This window comes from Panthera pardus, unplaced genomic scaffold, assembly GCF_024362965.1.
Source record: "Panthera pardus isolate Hobbes unplaced genomic scaffold, ASM2436296v1 HiC_scaffold_15, whole genome shotgun sequence".
Classification (NCBI taxonomy): Eukaryota; Metazoa; Chordata; class Mammalia; order Carnivora; family Felidae; genus Panthera; species Panthera pardus.
Genome location: NW_026526710.1, coordinates 45,635,497 through 45,656,641, shown reverse-complemented (window position 1 = coordinate 45,656,641; position 21,145 = coordinate 45,635,497). Strand labels below are relative to the sequence as shown.

Sequence of the window (21,145 nt, the reverse complement as noted above, 5' to 3'; positions counted from 1 at the left end):
AGTAGTCATAAGCAGGATCAATATATGATAGATTGCAAATATGATGACAAACTCTTCTCATCCCTGCACCTATGCTCTGGTGGTGTGATTTTGCAGATCTTCCTTTTAAGAAATGGAGCCTATTAATTTGTTCCTTGATTCTGGGTTGGCTTATACCACTTTTTATTGGCCAGTGGAACATTAGCAGTATGATGCAAGCAGAGACTAAAGAAAATTATTGCACAATGAGGTTTCCCGTCTACTTGTGCTCTTTGAATTCCCACCACAACCACCATGTGACAAAGCCCTGGATGTCTGCTGTTTGATAGCCTACATGTGGCCCAGTCACTTCTGTCATCACCCACTATTGCCAGCCAATCCAAGCAGCAGAGCCTTCCAACTGACTGGCAGGTGACTGTATTCACGTAAGTGATCTTCGTTGAGACCAATAGAACAACCCATCTGAGACCACTTCAAATTGTGAAGAACATGAGCTAAATAAATGGCTGTTTCCAGCCACTAGGTTTTGGGGTTGTTACAAAGCAATAGGTAAGTGATACATAGAGTTAGTGGGAATTAAGGTTGGAGGTGACTAAACTCGCATTAGAGTTTGGGAATGGAACACTGGAAGCATAAAATTCTCCATGATAATTTAAAATATGTATTAGAAGATGACTATGAGTCATTTTATTTGTTTTGAAAGCTGAGGGAAATAGCTATTGGGATTGTAAGAGAAAGAAATAAAGGGCATTCCTTTTTTTTTTATTAATTTTTTTTAAACGTTTATTTATTTTTGAGACAGAGAGAGACAGAGCATGAACGGGGGAGGGCCAGAGAGAGAGGGAGACACAGAATCTGAAACAGGCTCCAGGCTCCGAGCTGTCAGCACAGAGCCCGACGCGGGGCTTGAACTCACGGACATGAGATCATGACCTGTGCCGAAGTCGGACGCTCAGCCGACTGAGCCACCCAGGCGCCCCAAGGGCATTCCTTTTTAAGAACATGAAGGAATCTATATATAATGCAAAGTATCTTGAAATATATATTAAGTTAACTGGGGTTCCTTAAAGCACAATTCCAGGCTCTATCTCATCCTTACTGAATTTGAAATTTTGCATTAGTGGAAAGTGTAGACACATACTGTAGAATGTCAACCTAGAAAACATACGAGAAGTTTTATTCACTGTGACTATATAAATTTATAATGAAACACTTTAGATTTTAATGTTTTATTCTTAAAGTTACAGGAATGAAAAAGTTTTGCCAGTTCTCCTTCCAACTGTAGAAGGAAAGATGGCATGAAAACTTTTATGGATTTCTCTGGAGATTTAGCTTTTATTAAGTAAAATTCTATTTCTGGTAAAATAGAATCCAAATTCCATTGAACCAACTCCCAAAATACACTTTGCAATAGAAATATTATTTAATTAGATGTGTGTATGTGTTTAATTCCTAGACATTGGTATACATGCATCAGAAACAGAGAGAGTATTGTCTTGGGTTCTAGATTTAGATATTACTTATTGTTTTAACGTGATCAAATCATTTATCTGCTCTCTTTGTTTCCACACTATAAAATAAGAATGTTGAATTAGGGTCTCTAAAGTACCTTTCCAAGATTCCATGATTAATGACACAGGTTCCTGTTTTTAATTCCATATAATCCAACATAAACTGACCATTTAATTAACAATACCACAATGCTCACATGAGTATTTCTTGTTTGCTTATGTAATTATGTACACATAAAGGGACTGATTCCTTAGGTCTCATTCTTCTTTGTGGCCATAAGCCGTGAATGACCCAAACATCAGTTTATGCCATCTATTCAGTATAAGCTTCTTCCCAATCAATATTATGTGGTCACTTGTCAGGAGAATGCAACCAAGAAGGATCACCACAGGTACACCTTCAACCTTGTTATTGATTTGCCATCTTTGATTTATAAAGTATATCACGATTTCCAATTAATGTTATTCAGCTGTGTTTGATTGCTTCAACGTTTAAAAGGTTTCATTATTGATTTGTTTTAATGGCAAATCACATTCAGCATCCAATCTATGCTATGCAGTTTTTTAGAACATGTGAATATATTTCTTGCATTCAGTTTTCTTTCACTATTCTTATAATGGAACGAAAGGCTGCAAAACCATTTTCATTCATACATAACATTTTGATTATTGCATTGCTTGGTATGATTTAAAAAGGAAAAGATTAAATTACCCTGAAGGGAGGAGACTTATGAAATAATACCAAACAATTGAGGTAGGCTTCTTAAAGGATGTGTTTCAAAAAGTGATAATAGATTAGCCATGCACAGAGGGAAAATAGGAGACCAATTTCTGGATCCGATTTGAAGACTCAAAAGACTCTAATCAAGATAAAAGAATCACTTCAACACTCTAGCTCACAACGTGGAATTCTCTTTATTAATGTAGTCTTTTGTTTAAGGCATTTTCTCAGACAAATTAAAATGCACCTTCCCATCCTGTAAATGATATCATATTAACTACTTCACACCTATTCTTTTAATAGCATGCATAAATTAAAATAAATTTCTTAGCTGAAAACCCTGCATGATTTAATGGTCATCAAAATGGAGCAAATAAATTCTATGAATTAATGGCAATGTATACCTTCAGCTATTAGGAGTAGAAATTTGGGCTGGCAGGGTTAGGTATATTAAGAAGCCAAAATTAAAGTCAGTGCAGCCAGGGACAGCAAAATGTGTGTGCACATGCCTTTCTTATGAATGTGGGTAAGTCTAAGAGTGGCAAAATTCACTCTTGATTCTCCTTACGATGCACCCTCTGCTTCCCGTGCTTAGATCCCACACTCAGGATCTTACTCAGAAGCTAAGATACAGCTGTAGCAGCTGTTTTTAAGAAGTGCTAGAGAAGATTCAGATTTGCACCAGAGTTTCAGGATCACTAATTTGCACTAATTATCCCTAGAGGAAAGTGATCCATGAGAGGCCGGACTCTGAGATTCAGTAAAAATAGAGCTCTTTATTAACACAGCACCTTTCCATGATGTCTTTCAAAGGAGTAGCTAGAGCAGTAAAAATTGACACCACAGCTCAAGGATGTAAATAAGGTCTTAAATTAATGATCAACATTCAACGGGGGGCGGGGGGGCAGGTAATGGATATAAAGGAAAATAGATACTGTTAAGAAGTAAATAATACAAATTAGAAAAAAAAAGAGGATGGTTTGTTTTGTTTTGTTTTCTTAGTAAGCTTAAAAAAATCATAGAAGCCTGCAGATATGGGATACATTATTCAAGACTATCTCAGTTTACTTTTTTTCTAGTTCAGAAAATAGTCTTTAACATGACTGGGCAATTATAATTTACATGAAATAAATAAGTGTAATGTAATAATATAATAATATAATCTAAATTCATCAATTGTTTCATTCATCAGTTCATCACTTTTTTGATGCCTCTGTTATTTTGTTTGTTTTACATATTAGTATATCTACAATGGAAATTCATCTAATATTAATTGTGCCCTTCTGTCTTATCATTGTTATCAGGCAAGTAGTAGTTTTGTTGTAGTTGCTAAAAATGTTCCATTGATGCCTTTGGGTAAGATCAAGAAAGCACTAGAAACACTGAGTCTAGAGTCTCAAATCGAATATATTAACTATTTTACAACAACTATTGCCACCTCAGGACCATAGGACATACTTCTGATAACTTATTTAATTCTATTAGGATGTTCTTAACTATTACTTATGTGAAAATTGTTTAAAGCTGAGCCTTTCTGATAGCTCATTTCAATTAAAAACCTGGGTTCAAGTGGACCTAAAAGAAATCTTCAGTCAGGTAACTTATTTTCTTTTATTTATCCTTTTTCAAGTTTTCAAGTGTTTACAGAAATGTTAAGGCTGAGAACTTGCCTAATCATAAAAATCATTATAGAATATTTGATAAGAATATAGACTTTTAAGGCCTTTGCCTGGAAATTCTGTTACATATTTTGGGAGAAGTTGATTTTTTTTTTCAGTATGCTCTGTAGGTAATTTTATAATTAGGCAACTCTGATTAGATTCGTGTATAAGTTTCCTAGTTGATGTGGAGATAGGTGGCAGAGAAAGTTTTGAAGGGGTAAGAAAGAAGAAATCTGTTTGTTTGGTAAAGATCTATATTGTTGTATCTACTGATATTGGATATTGAGTGTTGGGAGTGTGTGAAAACAGAAACTGCTGGGCAGGTAGAGGTGGTTATCAGTGATTCTATCCAGGTACAGAGTCTGATGGTACAGAGCAGCATGCTGTCCAGCCTCACTGGATAAAGGGTCCCATCTGTTCCAGCTTCAGAATGGTTGATCTCCACCCCTCCAAATCAGTGTGATACTGGATGACAGTAGGTATTCAGGTTAACTAAAGTGTTCGGGAGCCAGTGCAGCAAAGCAGATATTGCCTTTTATAATTTTTCATATCCACTAGAGAGCAGGTAAATTTATGACAAAGACTCTGTCACATTTACCACTAGGGATATATGAGGAACAAAGTAAATAACAGTCGAGCCTCATTATTTGTGGATTCCGTATTTGCAAATTTGCCTACTTGGTAACATTCATTTGCAACCTCAAAACCAGTACTCAAGGCACTTTTGCAAGTCATTCCCAAGGCACACTGCAGACATTTGCAAGGTGGTGAAAGACTGAGTTGCCCAATGTGCCTATTCCTAGCTGAGGTTGAACAAGACAGTACTCTGCCTTCTTGTTTCAGCTCTCATACTACAAAAAGTGCCCTTTTCACAATCTATTTAGTGCCAGACGTTTGCATATTTGTGTTTTTTTGATTGGTAATTGCATTGTTTATAATAGCCCTCAAATATAGTACTGAAATGCTAGGTAATGTTGATTAGTGCAAGAAAGCTGTGATATGCCTTACAAAGAAAATATACGTTAAATACTTTTTGTTCAGGCATGAGTTACAGCGACATCACTTGTGAGTTCAATGTTAATGGGTCAACAGTACAGGCATGCCTTGGAGATATTGCAGTTTCAGTTCCAGACAACTGCAATAAAGCAAATATCATTATAAAGCCAAGCGAAATATTTTTTTTGCTTTCCCCATGCATATAAAAGTACACTAAACCATAGTCTAGTGTATAGTAGCTTTATGCCTTAAAAAACAATGTGCATACTTTAATTAAAAAATATTTCATAGCTAAAATATGTTAACTATCACCTGAGCATTTAATGAATCATAATCACTGGTTACAGATCACCATAACAGATATTAAAAAAACAAAAAAGTTTGAAATATGACAAGCGTCACCAAAATGTGACACAGGAACTTGAAGTAAGCAAATTGCTATTGGAACGATGGTGACAATAGACTTCTTTGACCTGGGGTTGCCATAAACCTTCAACTGATGGAAAACGTAATTCTGTGAAGTGCAATAAAGGGGAGCACAATAAAATGAGATATGCCTGTGTATGTTGAATAAAGTTCCTACAGGCAGAAATACACATAAAACAAGGTTATATGTTGATCAATTAAGAAAATATGACCAGGAATCTTGCAGGAATCTAACCTTCTGTTTCCCCTAGGAGCAATGGTGCAGTATTTGCTAATCCAGGGTTTGCCATGACTTTATAGAACAAAAATGAGAATCAGCTCTATCTGTGGAGTATTATTCTTTGCAATGATAAGAAGGGACAAGAAAAATAGATTCTGGCCTAAATAAAGCATGCTAAAACTTGGTTGTACAACTGTATTCTCCTCTACACATATACCCAACCCTCTATCAAGCAGAGTAGTTAAGTGTATGACCCAGTTTTTGAGGATAGTCTAGTACCAGATAATTCAGCTTTCCTTCCTCTGAGATGAAGATGAAAGCCAAAGGTCAGCCCTAAATTCTGGACTAACATGAAAGGTAGAGAATCCCACCATGCAGTAGTTTTAGCAAAACCTAAGAGTCAACTCTAGTGTGTTGAATCCAAGATGTAGGAAGTATGTCTTAACTTCCATTTCTCAAAAGAAGAGATGACAAAGTGATGAGGTCCTGCTGTAAGTACACATTATGCTTGTATTGCTTCTATTGTTATGTAACAAATCACCCCCACCCCCCAATATAGCAACTTTTAACAAATATTTGTTATCTCATACAGTTTCTGAGTCTGGAATTCTGGAACAGAATTCTGAGTGGATGGTTCTGGCTCAGGTCCTCTCATAAGGTTATGTAGACCAAGACTTCAGTCGTCTCAAGACTCAACCAAGGCTGAAGAATCAGCATCTAAGTTCGCTCAAGTTCTTATTGGTAAGCTTCCATTCTTTTCTGGTTATTGGCCCAAAGGCACCATCCTTCATCACATGGTCCTTTACACAGGGTGTCTGAGTGTTCTTATAATATGGCAGCTCACCTCCCTGAGAGCAAGTGACTACACTCAAACACACACATGCACACACATGCAAATACACAAAACCAAGATAGAAGCAGTAGTCTTTAGAAGCCAAACTTGGCAATGATATACCCTTCACTTCTGCTATACTCTGTTGATCACACAAACTCTGGTACAATCTGGGAGAGAATTACACAAAGGTAAGGATACCAGGAGTGGGGATGAATGGGTAATATCTCTGAGTCTGGCTACTACAATGCAGTAAGTGAAAGTTTCACTAAGATCAGATCTAAATCTAAAGGAGGAGAGGGAAACTACCAGTGGAAAAATGTAGTAACAAATAAAGAGGAGAGGGTAACATCAGACACGCAGCGTAGAAATAGGGCAGAAGAGGACCTCTGTTGACAAATTTTTCAGTCAGTGACCTGATGGGCCTGAGGAAATTAATTGCATATAAGTGGAGGTTGAAATGGGAGGAAGACAGAAAAAGTGAAGAAAAACAGATAACATTGGTACTTGACTTAGGGAAAATCTGATTCATGGAGAATCACTTGACTTTACCAAGCCCAATTAAAAAAAAAAGAAAACCCACAAAAAACAGAGGTTGTTTTTTAAGTCAGTGAGTAAATGGATTAAAATTCTAAGTGACTGAAATCAGTGAAAAAAGACTTTTAGTCAAGCGCATCTACTTTTATTAAAAAAAAAAAACATATAATCACCATATTTACCCAAACTAGTTACCCGACTCTTAGATGAAGAAGTATCTTATCTAATTCCTGGACTCTTACAATGGTCTGAACAGACATTTGATATTGTTCTTTGGGCTTGGAGAGGATGTCTAAAGATGTCTTTTACTTTGACAGAGAATGCTGGGCAATATTTGACTCTCACTTCCTTTCCTGCAATTCCCTGCCTCTCTCTTTTATACCAGAGATGCCTTCCAATTATGTTTTCCATTCTCATTTGGGACTTTGAAGAGGTACTTTCTAAATTCTCTTACAGAGCGACTACACAATAACCAGATAAGGAAAATGTAGCCCATAAAGACATAGAAAATACCCAATGCTTAATTCCACTGTTTCATAAGTGATGACTTAGATGAGTTCTGTGGGGTAATAGCCTTGCTCTGCCATGGTTTCCTTGGTTGTTTTCCAAATGCATGTTCATAAGAAAGCACTGCAGCTAGCAAATGGCAGAGAAGCCTCTAGTCTGATTCTGCAAGATTGTCTACTGTTGAAAAGTTACTAGATGGCAAGCTTTATGTTAAATGATAGGTAAATATTCACATGCATGACAACGCTACTAAGGAAGTATATATAACTGGTATAATGTATTTTATACCATGGGCATGTATTTACAGCCTTGGCCTGAAACATTGTTTGAAATGTCTCTATAACGTCATCTAGAACATGGTGATCCTTGACTCTGCTGTCACTCAGTATAGTTGTATGCTTAGAAGGAAGTCAGGATTTCTATCTCACTCTCATCCCACGCATGATAGGAAGCTTTTGGAGGTCAGAAACGTCAACTTTGCTCTCTCTTTCATAGCAGACTAGTGTGTATAGTAGGTGATCCACAAATATTGAGTAATTGCCGCAAAGCTTCTCTTCCCTGTCATAACACTAATTGCATCCAGTGGGTGTTCAATTCAAATCAATTTGATTCAACAAACATGTATCGACAACTTCTCATTCTGCTGGCACGAAACCAGTTATAATGTGTGCTTTCTGCCCCCAGGCAAATTCTAAAATATTTCCCCAAATTGAAAGTCAAACCGTATCAGATCCCTTTGCCAGTGATCAGCAGGAGCCAAGTTAGAATTAGCATCAACAATGAGAGCAGCCCTGACAGGGAAGAAAACACTGCTTTCTCTGAGCTGAGGTTTCCACCTCTGGCATTCTGTCACCTCACTACTTGTCCAGGCAGACACAAGTAAGCCAAGGCATTAGATTGGCTAAAACTGCAGCTTCTGGTGGGAGTCTGGTAAAATGTCACCACTGTACGTAAGTGGATACCGCTTACCTGGGGAGATCTCTGATAATTTACTATTTTTACTAGGTTTGTCGTTAGTAATTTAATTCTGGGACTAGACTTATGTATACAAATAAATACATTCATACTCAGAAATAATGATTCTGAAAGTCTAACCACTGGTTATTCAGATGATGCTACCTTTTGAAAATTCTTCTTCTGAAATTACTTTCAGAACCAATTGAAGAACCACAAAGAAAGAAAGTACACCAAGCACATCCTTTTCCTTGTTCAAGTATCACAGTTAACTTCATTTTGCATAATGAATATTGCCATGCATGATTCTCGAAATCTTACTCAACCTCCGCGGCTAATAAAGGAAATTTGGAAATTAAAAAAAAAAACAAAAACAATAACAACAACAAAAAACTGTTTTTTCAAAAGATGTAGATTTGGGACATATCATTGAGTGGCTTTAGTGAACGGGCATCTATTAACTACTTGACCCTCACAAATATAGCTGGTGCCACCACGGGAGACAGAAGTGGTCAGAATTTATTTAGGCACTATATAGATTTTTTTTTAAAGCATAGAATTGAGAGAAAAACTAGAGAAAATGAAAATTTAGTCAGTTTAGTACAAGCCAGTGAATACAAAAAGCTATAAATTAATGATTCTTTGTTTTTAAATATTTATTTTTGAGAGAGAGAGACAGATTGTGATTATGCATCAGAAGGGGAGGGACAGAGAGAGAGGGAGAGACAGAATCCCAAGCAGGCTCAGCATGAGCCGTGAGATCATGACCTGAGCTGAAATCAAGAGTTGGATGATTAACTGACTGAGTCACCAGGCACTCCTGTAAACTGACGATTCTTAGGATCAATATGATTATATCTATTAAATCCTTGACTGGTTCAGGATCTTAAGAAAACATTCATTCTGCACTGGGGTTGGAGCAGGGCAGAAACAGAGATAACTTCTCAGGGACTCAAGAAAAGATGACCCTGCACAGGTGATTCATTAGATGTGTACAAGGCTATTGGGAGAAACGTGGGACCACTGATGAGCAGATAAGGTCAAAGTGAAGCAGGGCCACTCTGCAATGGTGACTAACAAGTGTCATCGCAGAACAGATGGGATGAATTGTAGGAAGGCACCCAGAGCAAATACTTTTGCCCTGTTCTCTCCTTCTGTGTCTGTAACCGGTGTGACCACACCACCCTATTTACACCACTGCTTGAAGCTGATATTTCCTTTCCGTTCCCAGCATCATGGCCCGTCACATCCAAGCTGGATAACTGTAATCTCCTTTCCCCTCGACTTCCTAGTGTGAGCAGATGCTGTGATACCTCAAATTGTTATCTGTTACAATAAGAAAAAAATGTAGTTTAGAAAATACCCTTTCGCTAAGGGAAAATAAATTCCAAGTCCTTTTCTTTACCAACTGAAGAGCCCTATGAAAGCTGGGTCCATTAGCAAATCCTCCTTGAGAAGATCTCTGATAATCTAAAACCTCATGTAGGAATACCTGGCAAATAATCTTAATGATGGAAAGAAGAAAATACATATAGTTTATATAGAAGTGTTCAACTAGACATTCAATTTAGGAGGGGAATAGAAAGAAGTAATATTCAGAAAATATTGAGGTTCTACTATTTGCATAGAGAAACATCAATATGAAATATTCCTGCCATCGAGAAGTATTCACTTTAGTTGAAAAAAAAATTTTAAATATTCAGTGTAGCACATTATTTCAGCTAATAGATAATGATAATTTTAGCAGGAAAAATCTGGAAAGTAGATTTTGACTTCTTCAGTTACCAAAGGACAAGGAGCTTTTAAAATAAGACAATAGCAACCAAACTATCCGAGTGCTATGTGGATCTATTTTTGAAGAAATATCTCTCAGTCACCTTGTATATGTTTACCATGACCCGGAACAGTCTGACCTGGCTCTGATTTAAGACTTAGATGTGTGGAAGAGACAAGAAAGTAAATAGATAGTAACTTAGAAACAAATGAATGAATTAGAAAAAAGAATTAACTTCAGCCAAAGTGCCACATGGTCAAGCAAGTTTCCACAATGCAACATACATTATTCCTCCATTCTTTTGGTAATATAATTCACATAGCAAATTAAAATCTCACGAAATCTTAGTTTGAAAAGCCAAATACGCTTTTTGGATCCAACATACTTTTCAAACAGAGCAGAATCATTTTTCTTTTTTTCTATTTATAACCAATGAAATTAATTTATGCACAGCATACATTTTATGTACGATATTCCTGTAGTTGTTAAGAGCAAAGGTTTCCTGTCAGTCAGCACAGGGTTGAATTCCCAGACCTGCTGCTTATTAGCAGTTTGACCTGAGAAAGTTTCAAAGACTCACACCTTTGTTCCTTTCCTTTCAAAGGGTAATGGTAGCATCCATTTGGGTTGAGAAGGGGTGCTGAGCTCAGTTCCTGTTACAGTGAAAACTGATTATTATATTAATAACACATGAAGCACTTAATATTATGTTAATTAAAAAGTGTATAAAAGTCTTGGAGAAGCATGGCTCCCTGGAGATCACCCTACTTGTACACCTGCGTGGAGCAGTGATGAGGAAATCTAGACAGTCTGCCCCAAGACATTGAGAAATAGGTGCTTGGCTGCTCTAGTCTGTCTCCTAGAACACCCAGTACTCCCACCCTCAGATTTTCACATTTCCTCCTGGGCTCCCTGAGCTCCTCCAGGGGATCTACACTGACCCCTGGCCTCAGCCCTGCATTTTTGCTCACGTTCCTGCTACGCAGGAGCCGCTGTTTTTGCAATACTGAAGACAAAAGCAATGAAGGACTGAACTATTTTACTTTAAATACTCCCAATCACACAAAGTCTGTCCTCTCTGGGGAATAGTGCAGGGAGTCTCACACTAGGCTCAGGACCCTCCGGCATCTACACAGCCCTTGTGCTGTCGCCCTTGAATCTTGGGAAAGCTAGTTAGTGTACCTGAGCTGTAGATTTCTCCCCTGTAATACAGGGCTATGTATGTTCAGCTTTCAAATTCATAACAAACTCCCCTCTGCTTCTCTTATTAGGAAAACAGCTGATTTTCCTTAAAACCTTGTGCCCCGGGGGCAGCTGTTTGAGCATCCAACTCTTGACTTCTTGACTTGGGATTTTCGCTCTGGCTCTCTCTCTGCCCCTCCCCTGCTCATGGGCTTTCTCTCTCTCTCTCTCTCTCTCTCTCTCTCTCTCTCTCTCTCAGAATAAATAAACTTAGAAAGAATCTTGTTCTCCAATTACTCATCAAAGATTCCACATCGAAAAACTCTATATTTAGAATATAGAATTAATTATCTTTTAATCATAATTTTTAAAAATGTATACAGCTGGTTTATATGATTATGGTATGTATTTGTGGACACCAAGGACTACCTTGTCCTTTTTGAGACCTTAAGCTTATGAAAAGCAGGGTGAATGATTGCTTTTCTTTAAATTTCATAGGACCTGAACAAGCGTTCTACATTTTGGGGAGTCTAGATAAAGGAATGGGAAAATTAGCAAAATAGTGACTATCAAGTAGAGTTTTTAAAATTCAAAACATTTTTGGCTACTTTTTTTTTTTTTTAAATCTTGCCATAAAGCTCTTAAAGCTCTTAAAGAAGATTCAAAATTGTAGGGGTGCCTGGGTGGCTCAGTCGGTTGAGCGTGGGACTTCAGCTCAGGTCATCATCTGGGTTCTGTGAGTTCAAGCCCTGCGTCGGGCTCTGTGCTGACAGCCTGGAGCTTGGAGCCTGGAGCCTGCTTTGGATTCTGTGTCTGCCTCTCTCTGCCCCACCCCAGCTCATTCTCTCTCTCTCTCTCTCTCTCTCTCTCTCTCTCTCTCTCTGTCAAAAGTAAATAAACATTAAAAAAAAAGAAGATTCAAAATTGTAATTCAAAATTTGCCATGGTAAAAGGTACTAAATACAACAGATAATCTATATATTATTACTTTTAGAATATATTTTAGAATACATTTAAAATATGTTTTAAAATATAGTCTAGCTTCAGGCTACCTGAAAAATAATCTTGTCTCTGTCACCGCCCATTATGACAAATACAATTTCACTTTTAATTGTGAATTAAAATAATTCCTTTTCAGTAAAATAATTACTTCTTTAATTCTTAGATGGATAAAATTCAGGGAATACTTGATTAAAGACATTTGAAGGTGCTAAAAACATGTAAGGATAACAATAATCACAGCAGAAGCACTTGGATGCCGGTGTTAGCAGTGTGTTTAGTCAGTATAGACACATGCTACAAGTTGTCAATGTTTATAGTAACATTCAGAAAAACATTACCTTTCTGAATTCCTCCTCCATAAAGAAATTGTTGTGCTATCATAAAATGAAGATGTGTTATAGTAACAAAACTATCACAATGTAACCCTTACTGAGACAAGTGTTTAACTTGGAGTTTAACCAAATAACTCTATCCCCTAAGAGAAGGGAGATATTCAGAGAAGCAAACCAAACTGATTCGTCTACAGATTAAACCCAGAGAGGCTGCCCGAGATCCCTGGTAACTAGTGAATTTGAAGCAGGAATCTGTCTCTTAGCTTCATAATTTATATACCATATTTTCCTGCATCCTATTATTTACAGTGTTTTGCAATCTCAACTTTCTACCTGTAGATATAACTGTTCGATTCGTAAAATAATATTTTAGATCAGACAGTTCCCCATGCTCTGAGTTTCCACTAACATAACTGTTAAAAAGTAACATATTTCTCCGTTAGCATTCCCCATTGGTAGAACTCATAATACTTTCCATTTAAATACAAACCTTATAATAGCCAACATATTTACTATAGAAAAACCACTTTCTATTCCACTCTGATATTATATTTATACATTGACGTTTTTTTCTCTTCAGGCAAAAAGAGTTAACAATTCTGGAAGAGAGAATGCAATTTAAAGACCATATAAAGTGATTTAACTATTTTTAATGTTCAGTTTAAAGATGAAGGAGAAAACCTCATTCCCCAAAACTAGTATTTTAATTAGGGCAAATTGAGAATTTTGTTCCAGCTATTAGGAGAGAAGTTCCTCTAAATTGGCAGTAATGTTGAAAAACTTTGTTTGCAAAACTCAGTATGTCACTGTATAATAGTCTAGAACATGGGCTAAACTCACTAAAATGGCATGTGTCTTTCCCTCCCTCCTTCTCTCTCCTCTGTGTGTGTCTCTCTCCTCTCTGTCTCTCTCCTCTCTGTCTTTCTCCATCTGTCCCTTTTTAGTGGCTACTCATCAGCTGTTGGGAGCTGATCATGTACAAGGTGTGCATGAAATGATGTTCTTTGGTTTTGCAATGAAATGAATTCCCTCGGTGACTTTCAACAGTCTACTGTCGACTGGCAGCTTGCCATCTGGAAAAACTGACACTTGGCTCCCCTGGGCCCACTGAACAGCATTGCCGCAAGATAGCATTAGTAGCTGAAGAAAATGGAAATGGGAAGCAAAGACTACTTGACACAAATAAAATGGCACAGCCAGTCTGCTTTTAAAGTGGAAGGGGAAAAAAAAACCAAAAACAAAAACCAGGACAATTGGCCTTTCAGAAGAGTTCTGTTTAACATCTTTTCTCAAAAAAATAAAATAAAATAAAACAATAAGATACTTTAGAATTCAAGAGTGAAACTCTTTACTTTTCATTAACTTGCTTAGAGGAACAGAATAGCTTAGTAATGAGGACTAATCAGAGCTGACAGTGTAGTTACAGGACAGTTCATTTTTACCATAAAAAGGCAAAAGATAAGCACTTAAATTTGGATTCATTGATTGTTCAACTTTATACGGGTTTTTTTTTTTTAATCTTTTATACTTCCAAACAAGTTTTACTTTTTTTTTTTTTTTTTTGTAATGTTATTTATTTTTGAGAGAGAGACAGCACGAGCAGGGGAGGGGCAGAGAGAGAGAGGCAGACACAGAATCTGAAACAGGCTCCAGGCTCTAAGCTGTCAGCACAGAGCCCGATGTGGGGTTCAAACCCATGAACCATGAAATCATGACCTGAACTGAAGTCAGATGTTCAACCGACTGAGCCACCCAGGCACTCCAAGTTTTATTTTTTAATGAACTGTTTCCTCAAAGTTAAAAACATAACATTTAAATATTCCTTTAAAAAATCTTTTTGAAATAGCAGTTTGCTTATGTTTAAAATATGAAACTTACCTGCTATTTGCTTAAACGAACAAACAAAAAACCCTATTTGACAATCAGATTAAAAGTTCTACAAAGTACTGTAATGTTTTCATCGCCTAATTAATGTCATCCAAATTTGCTTATTTCCTGGATTTTGCAAAATCATTTTCATGGATAACTATTGTTTACACTGTTAAAAGCAATAAAACTATCAATTTTCCTTTGATTCACTACAAAAAAGGCAGAGATACTATAATATATGACATACTATATTAGATCTAGATATAGAGTTGGTACTTTACCTTGGGGCTCCAATGTTAAAAGCATGTTGTTGTTTTATAATTCTTTAAAGTTTACAAACCATTTAATGATATCTGGTTCTTATTAAGGACTTGCGATATTCTAAATGCTTAAAATTGACCAAGTTAACTTCCCTCTTGATCCTATGAAATTGAAAATAGTAAGTGTGTAAGCTAAGCAAGTCTCCTAGGATACTTATAGAATAAGCAGAAACAGGGATTCAAGTCAGATAGTTTGCTCCTGACATACATGTTCTCTACCCCAGCTACCTCCTGCCTATATAAAATATATATAATTGAATGCCTGCTGTACACTTTCCCATGAACTCCTTCTCCCTGGTTATTACTAGAATAGTAAAGAAGAAAAGATCAAATTAACAGCTATAAATACAATAGCACCCTAATCTCCAATCTTCATCTTTAAACCATTTATAATGGTAACGTTGTGTAGCAAAAGAGGAGCACTCCTTGTTCTAAATAACATCACTGCAATTATAATTCATTAGAAAATAACATAAATAATGGGTACATTCAGAAATACAAGGAACTCTAGTATTTCCTCCTTTCTGTAGAATTCCTTTATTCTCCAACCTCTATAGGAGTTATGTGTCATATTTTAAAGAATATATATGTATATGTATATATATATATATATATATATACGTATATACGTATATATATATATATAGTCTATATTATTTCCAAGTCCCACAGAGGATCTGGTGAAAATACTGTTGCTAAGTAAAGATTAACTGATGAAGTATGATATCTCTCAAGTTCGAATTCAGTGGTCTGTAGCCTTGCCTGCATTAACATGACCTAGGGAGATTTTAGAATCCCAAGACTTGCCCCCCCCCCATTTCAATTATAAAGGAATCTTTGGGGATGGAGCATATTGTTTTTAACTTGGATTAGAACCTTCTATTTTTTTTATTTTATTTTTTATTTTTAAAAAATTTACATCCAAATTAGTTAGCATATAGTGCAACAATGATTTCCGGAGTAGATTCCTTAGTACCCCTTACCCATTTAGCCCATCCCCCCTCCGCAACCCCTCCAGTAACCCTCAGTTTGTTCTCCATATTTATGAGTCCCTTCTGTTTTGTCCCCCTCCCTGTTTTTATGTTATTTTTGCTTCCCTTCCCTTATGTTCATCTGTTTTGTCTCTTAAGGTCCTCATATGAGTGAAGTCATATGATTTTTGTCTTTCTCTGACTAATTTCACTTAGCATAATACCTTCCAGTTCCATCCATGTGGTTGCAAATGGCAAGATTTCATTCTTTTTGATTGCCAAGTAATACTCCATTGTATATATATACCACATCTTCTTTATCCATCCATCCATCGATGGACATTTGGGCTCTTTCCAGACTTTGGCTACTGTTGATATTGCTGCTATAAACATGGGGGTGCATGTGTCCCTTTGAAACAGCACACCTGTATCTCATAGATAAATGCCTAGTAGTGCAATTGCTGGGTCCTACAGTAGTTCTATTTTCAGTTTTTTGAGGAACCTCCATACTGTTTTCCAGAGTGGCTGCACCAACTTGCATTCTCATAAGCATACATTTTTTAAACCTTCCCAGGTTGATTCCCAGTGTGCAGTCAAGATTGAGAGCAATTATCTAATTTCACTTAGTTTTGCTCACTACGTCTCCCCAGTACTATCTTAATTAGGCAATTACTTTCAGGTTCCTGTCTTCAGACAAAAGAAGCAAATAAGCAATGAGCCCCCTGGCAGGTAGTAGAGGTGTTAGTACTTGGAAAAGTAAGATGTTTGCTGAAGTCAACTGTAGCTATAAAGTGACTGGTTTAGTTGCTCAAATTAGGATTCTAGATACACTGGATTTTCTTTTCTTTTTTAGCATTTTGTAAAGTATCAAACGTAGCTTCATGAGAAATTTCAGATTGATTCTAAGTACTTCTTTTGTAATAGAGATATGCAATGTGGAAATGTGTGTAACCATGCATATATATGTTATATATTTTTAACATGAATTTTATATACAAGTCAGTAAGTATATTTTTAAGTGCGTAATTTCAAGCTTCTAGAAAGTCAAAAAAACCACCTTTGAGCACTTTTTTGTAGCTAGGAATAATCCCTGAAACATAACCTCTTACCTGTAGATTAACTCAATTTAGAACAATTTTTTTAAGTTTATTTATTTATTTTGAGAGACAGAGAGAGTGTGTGAGTGGGGGGTGGGGCAGAGAGAGAGGGGGCAGAGGATTTGAAGCAAGCTCTGTGCTGACAGCAGCGAGCCCAATACAGGGCTTAAACTCTCAAACCATGAGATCATGACCTGAGCCAAAGTTGGATGCTTAAGTGACTGAGCCACCCAGGCACCCTAGAACAATCTTTCTTTTTAAGAAAGGGCCTAAAGTTTGAGAGGAGAACACTAAGAGAGAGCAAAGGAAGAGAGGAATTTGGAATATGTTAGAATAAAACAAATATAAAACCACATACCTGCTTCCTTACATATTTTATCATATTACCTCTGTCCTGAGATCACCATTATTGCTCATTTTCTGTTCATTTTCAGAAATGGGTCAAATAAGGAGTAGGAGTAGGAAATAGTTACTAGAACTTTGATTCAGTGACAAGTCTAAGACAAGGAATACCTTTTTTTTAGCCTTACGAGTTGCTGTTAGGACTAGAGTATAAGAAAGCAGGATATTGGAGGCTAGTGTATTTTTTGTCATCATGAACATTTAAATCTCAGATGGGTCCTGAGAGTTCTTCCTGTCTAGTCTAGACTAGTGGTTAAATGGCTTTCCCCAGTTCACCTATCCTGACCTCATCTTGGTTCATTTTTGGCCTTCTGTGGGCAGTGGTCATCCGTCACCAACAGAAGGGATCCTCAAGCCTGGCTATGACACAGGCTACAACGAGATGGGTCATGTGGATATGATCCAACAGACATCCATCCAGACCTGTTCCATTTATGCTCCTACTTCTGGCTCTAACAGCTTCCCCTAGTAGAGTGGTATAAATGCTCATGCCTAGAATAGAAATCACACACTTGAATATAACCAGGTTTCCTTTTCCCTGGGGATAGAATAAGCCTGAACTTCCCCAGAGTTTTGAGTGTGCTGCTGATAGTATCTACCTTAGCTGTTGGGTGGTTTCCTTTGCTGACATATATTGGCAATACAGAGAGGAAAATAACCCAAATTAGTCAGATATACCTTTATTTAAGGCAAATAAGAGAAACAGAAAACATTTAAGCAAGGTAGGTCCTATATTTCCTCCCTGAGCAATTCATTATGAACTTTTATTCTTTTAACATAGTTTCTAGCTTCAATCGATTTTAACTCAAAACTGTAAATTGAAAGATACAGTGTGCTACAAGACAAGTATGAATAACACTACTACTTCTTTTTTAAAACGTGCCCTTGAGGAGCTCCCAGTATAGTAATGCACAAATAATTGTATGCCATGGTATAATGGGAAATTGAAAACAGTTTAAAAGCAGTAAAATTTAAAGACAAGGACTATTAAATGAACTGTCTGCAAGCATCAGTGGATTTAAACATCATGCCTTGGCTAACCTCCTGAATTCTCAAAGGAACGCTGAGGAATGTAGGATCTAGGTAGGCTCTATTTTTCTCAGGCCCCAAACTCTTCATCTAACATGAATAGAGAAAGCTTTCTCCATAAACGTTGAACGCGCTTTATAAGTTAAGTGGCAGACAATCTATGAGGTTGTCACTGGGAAGCCTAAGTTCTTTCTTGCAACACATCATTTATTAATTTCCCACCAAGATGTCTGTCTTTCCTTCCTTATTACAAAATGATAGAGGCCAAATATTTCCTTCTTTATCAACAAATCAATAGGCATTAGTAGGATCACTGAAGGAAGAAGGCAGCTTAGTTTTTAGAGAATTTACTGAGAGAAAGCCCTAACTTCAGTAATGTTTTCAGTCACTAGCAACATTCAAGATTTGCTTAAATTTTGGAGGTGGAGATATGTATTTTTTTGGAACTTGAATTTAGAATTAACTCATGACTTACCAAAATGTACTTAAATGTCTTTTAGTTGAAGGAAGGAAAATGTGTTAGATAAAAACAAACAACAAAATAAGCCTAGCTTATATGAAGAGTCTGTCAGTTCTTTAAGTCCCTGGTTAGGTATGTTGAGATTACATTCAGAAATTAATAATTTGTAAGATAAAAAAAGAAAGATTGGAGAATGATTAATACTGATGGAACAGATTCTAGTTCCAACGTGAAAGTCATCTCACCTGAAGAGAAGGTAGGCAAGTGGGAGGAGCCCAGTGTAGCAACAACTGAAAACTGTCCCTACGTTAACATTAAAGGCTCAGATAGAGAAGGATGACACAAAATATTCTATGAAGTTATCAAGGCTGCATTAACTTCTATCCTCATAAACTTATTCCCCTGGGAAATACATCTGTCTCAAATATTAATGAGGAATTCACATAGTGTAAGGTTGATAAAACGGACAGACCAGGATTGCTGGTGATAGTAATGGTACAGAAAGTGCTGTTTCATCATAAGGGAATGGACCTAATAGGTCTATGTGGCCCTGAAAGGCATCTGATGATTTGGGTGAGCCTCTACTGCACTGAACCACCATGCACACTTACAGACGCGGCAAATATGGCTTGTGTGATATGCCTTATAGCATATCCTTGAATCCTTGAATCCTTGAACACAGGGTGGGTTCCGCTCCCAAATCAAAAGTGTCCTAATAGTAACGGCGCAAGCTATATGCCTCAAGTAATGTGAGCCACTTGATATTTGCAACACAAGCAGCGAGGAGCCCTCTTACTCTTCTATCATCCCTTTGCGTTACGAGCAGCCTCAGTGGGCAGGCACAGTGCCATTCCAGCTGCAATCTCCTGTCTGCCCCATTCTGCATCTGACATGTCTGAACCTCTCCATAATCTCAAGTAGCCAACAGCAGGACCTGTCACACAAGCTGCGAAACTGTGTCTATTTGAGTGAGTATCACAGTGGCCCATTTTTTTGTCCAGTGACAGACTTGTGATGAATGTTTCTGAAATGACATTTTAGATGACAAGGGATGAAAGTCCCCAAGTCAGAGATCATAGTTCTTGGGGTCTCCAGAGCAGTGTTGTTGTCAGTAAAACTGGCTGTGTGCAAAGATGTTGCAACGTGGACAGTCCCCAAATCAATTTATCATCACAGGCCATGAAACGCACTTGTGGCAAAATCAATACAGACTTTCAGGCTCCCTGATAAAGAATCAGAGAAAATTTTATTTACTCTTTTACTTTGCAAATGCTACCTTTAAATCCAAAGAGGAAAACTATATGTTGGACTTTCCTATAAAGTTAAACAACAATAAAAATAGTGTCCAAATTCTATTAAGGAAGTAATCAAGGATGCTTTCAGGGCCTGGAAATTCCCCATTTCAGTCTGATGTTTTGACAGAGAAATAAAGATAGGTTTACAATGATATATAAAGCAATCCTGATAGGTTAAAAATTGTACCAAAATGGAAAAGGTCTGAAAAGTAGCATTTATATAAAAATGAAAATATTTGTGTGTGTGTTATTTCACACTCATGAATTTCAAGTTTGTAACCACTGAAAAAGAGTTATTATATAAAGTCCAAGGAAAACATAGTGTGGGGAGTTCTGATTTCTGAGAGAAGCCTGTCATTATAATTGTTTGGTTAAATAATAACACAAATTAACACTATATACTTTAGTCAGTATTTACTTTTCCAGGCACTGTGCTAAGAGCTGTATGTGGACACTCTCAATATCTTCATTTTCCAAACAAAAAAAAAAAAAAAAAAAAAAAAGAAAAAAAAGAAAAAAAGAAAGAAAGAAAAGAAAAAGTAATTGAAGGATAACAAAACTAAGTAACACATAGGATTTAAAGTTATAAAGTTATTAAGTGGTTGAGCTAAAGTGGGAACCCAGGAAAAGTCACCCCAAGGCAGATGCTATTAAACACTATGGAATACTCATGAAATGCAGATGGAAAGCCTTTCTTCTCCAGGCTACTGTAAGGCTTTTACGTCTAAACTCAGTAATTTGGGGGAAATTACCTATAAAATGGACAGATCATTATCTAATGGCAGTTGATATCCCTATTCAAATTACTGGTATAGAGGCACCTGGGTGGCTCAGTCAGTTGAACATCCGACTCTTATTTTGGCTCAGGTCATGATCTCACTGTTCTTGGGTTCTTGGGATCGAGCCCCACCTCGGGCTCTGCACTGACAGCATAGAGCCTGCTTGGATTCTTTCCCTCCCTCTCTCTGTCCCTCCCCACTTTCTCAAAATAAATGAATACACTTAAAAAAAAAAGCAAACACTGGTATATCCATAATCATATTATGGGTTAGCTTTGTGAGCTCCTTA

The 21,145-nt window shown here is 36.9% G+C and overlaps 1 long non-coding RNA gene across 1 annotated transcript in view; it reads left to right on the top strand.

The window, feature by feature from the left end:
- Positions 1–325: 325 nt before the first annotated feature.
- The window catches only part of LOC109276451 (uncharacterized), a 93,894-nt gene continuing 73,074 nt past the window's right edge, over positions 326–21,145 (top strand). The window contains exons 1-2 of the long non-coding RNA XR_002084671.2: positions 326–528; positions 6,107–6,255. This is a non-coding gene — a long non-coding RNA (uncharacterized LOC109276451). The remainder of the gene's footprint in view (positions 529–6,106; positions 6,256–21,145) is intronic.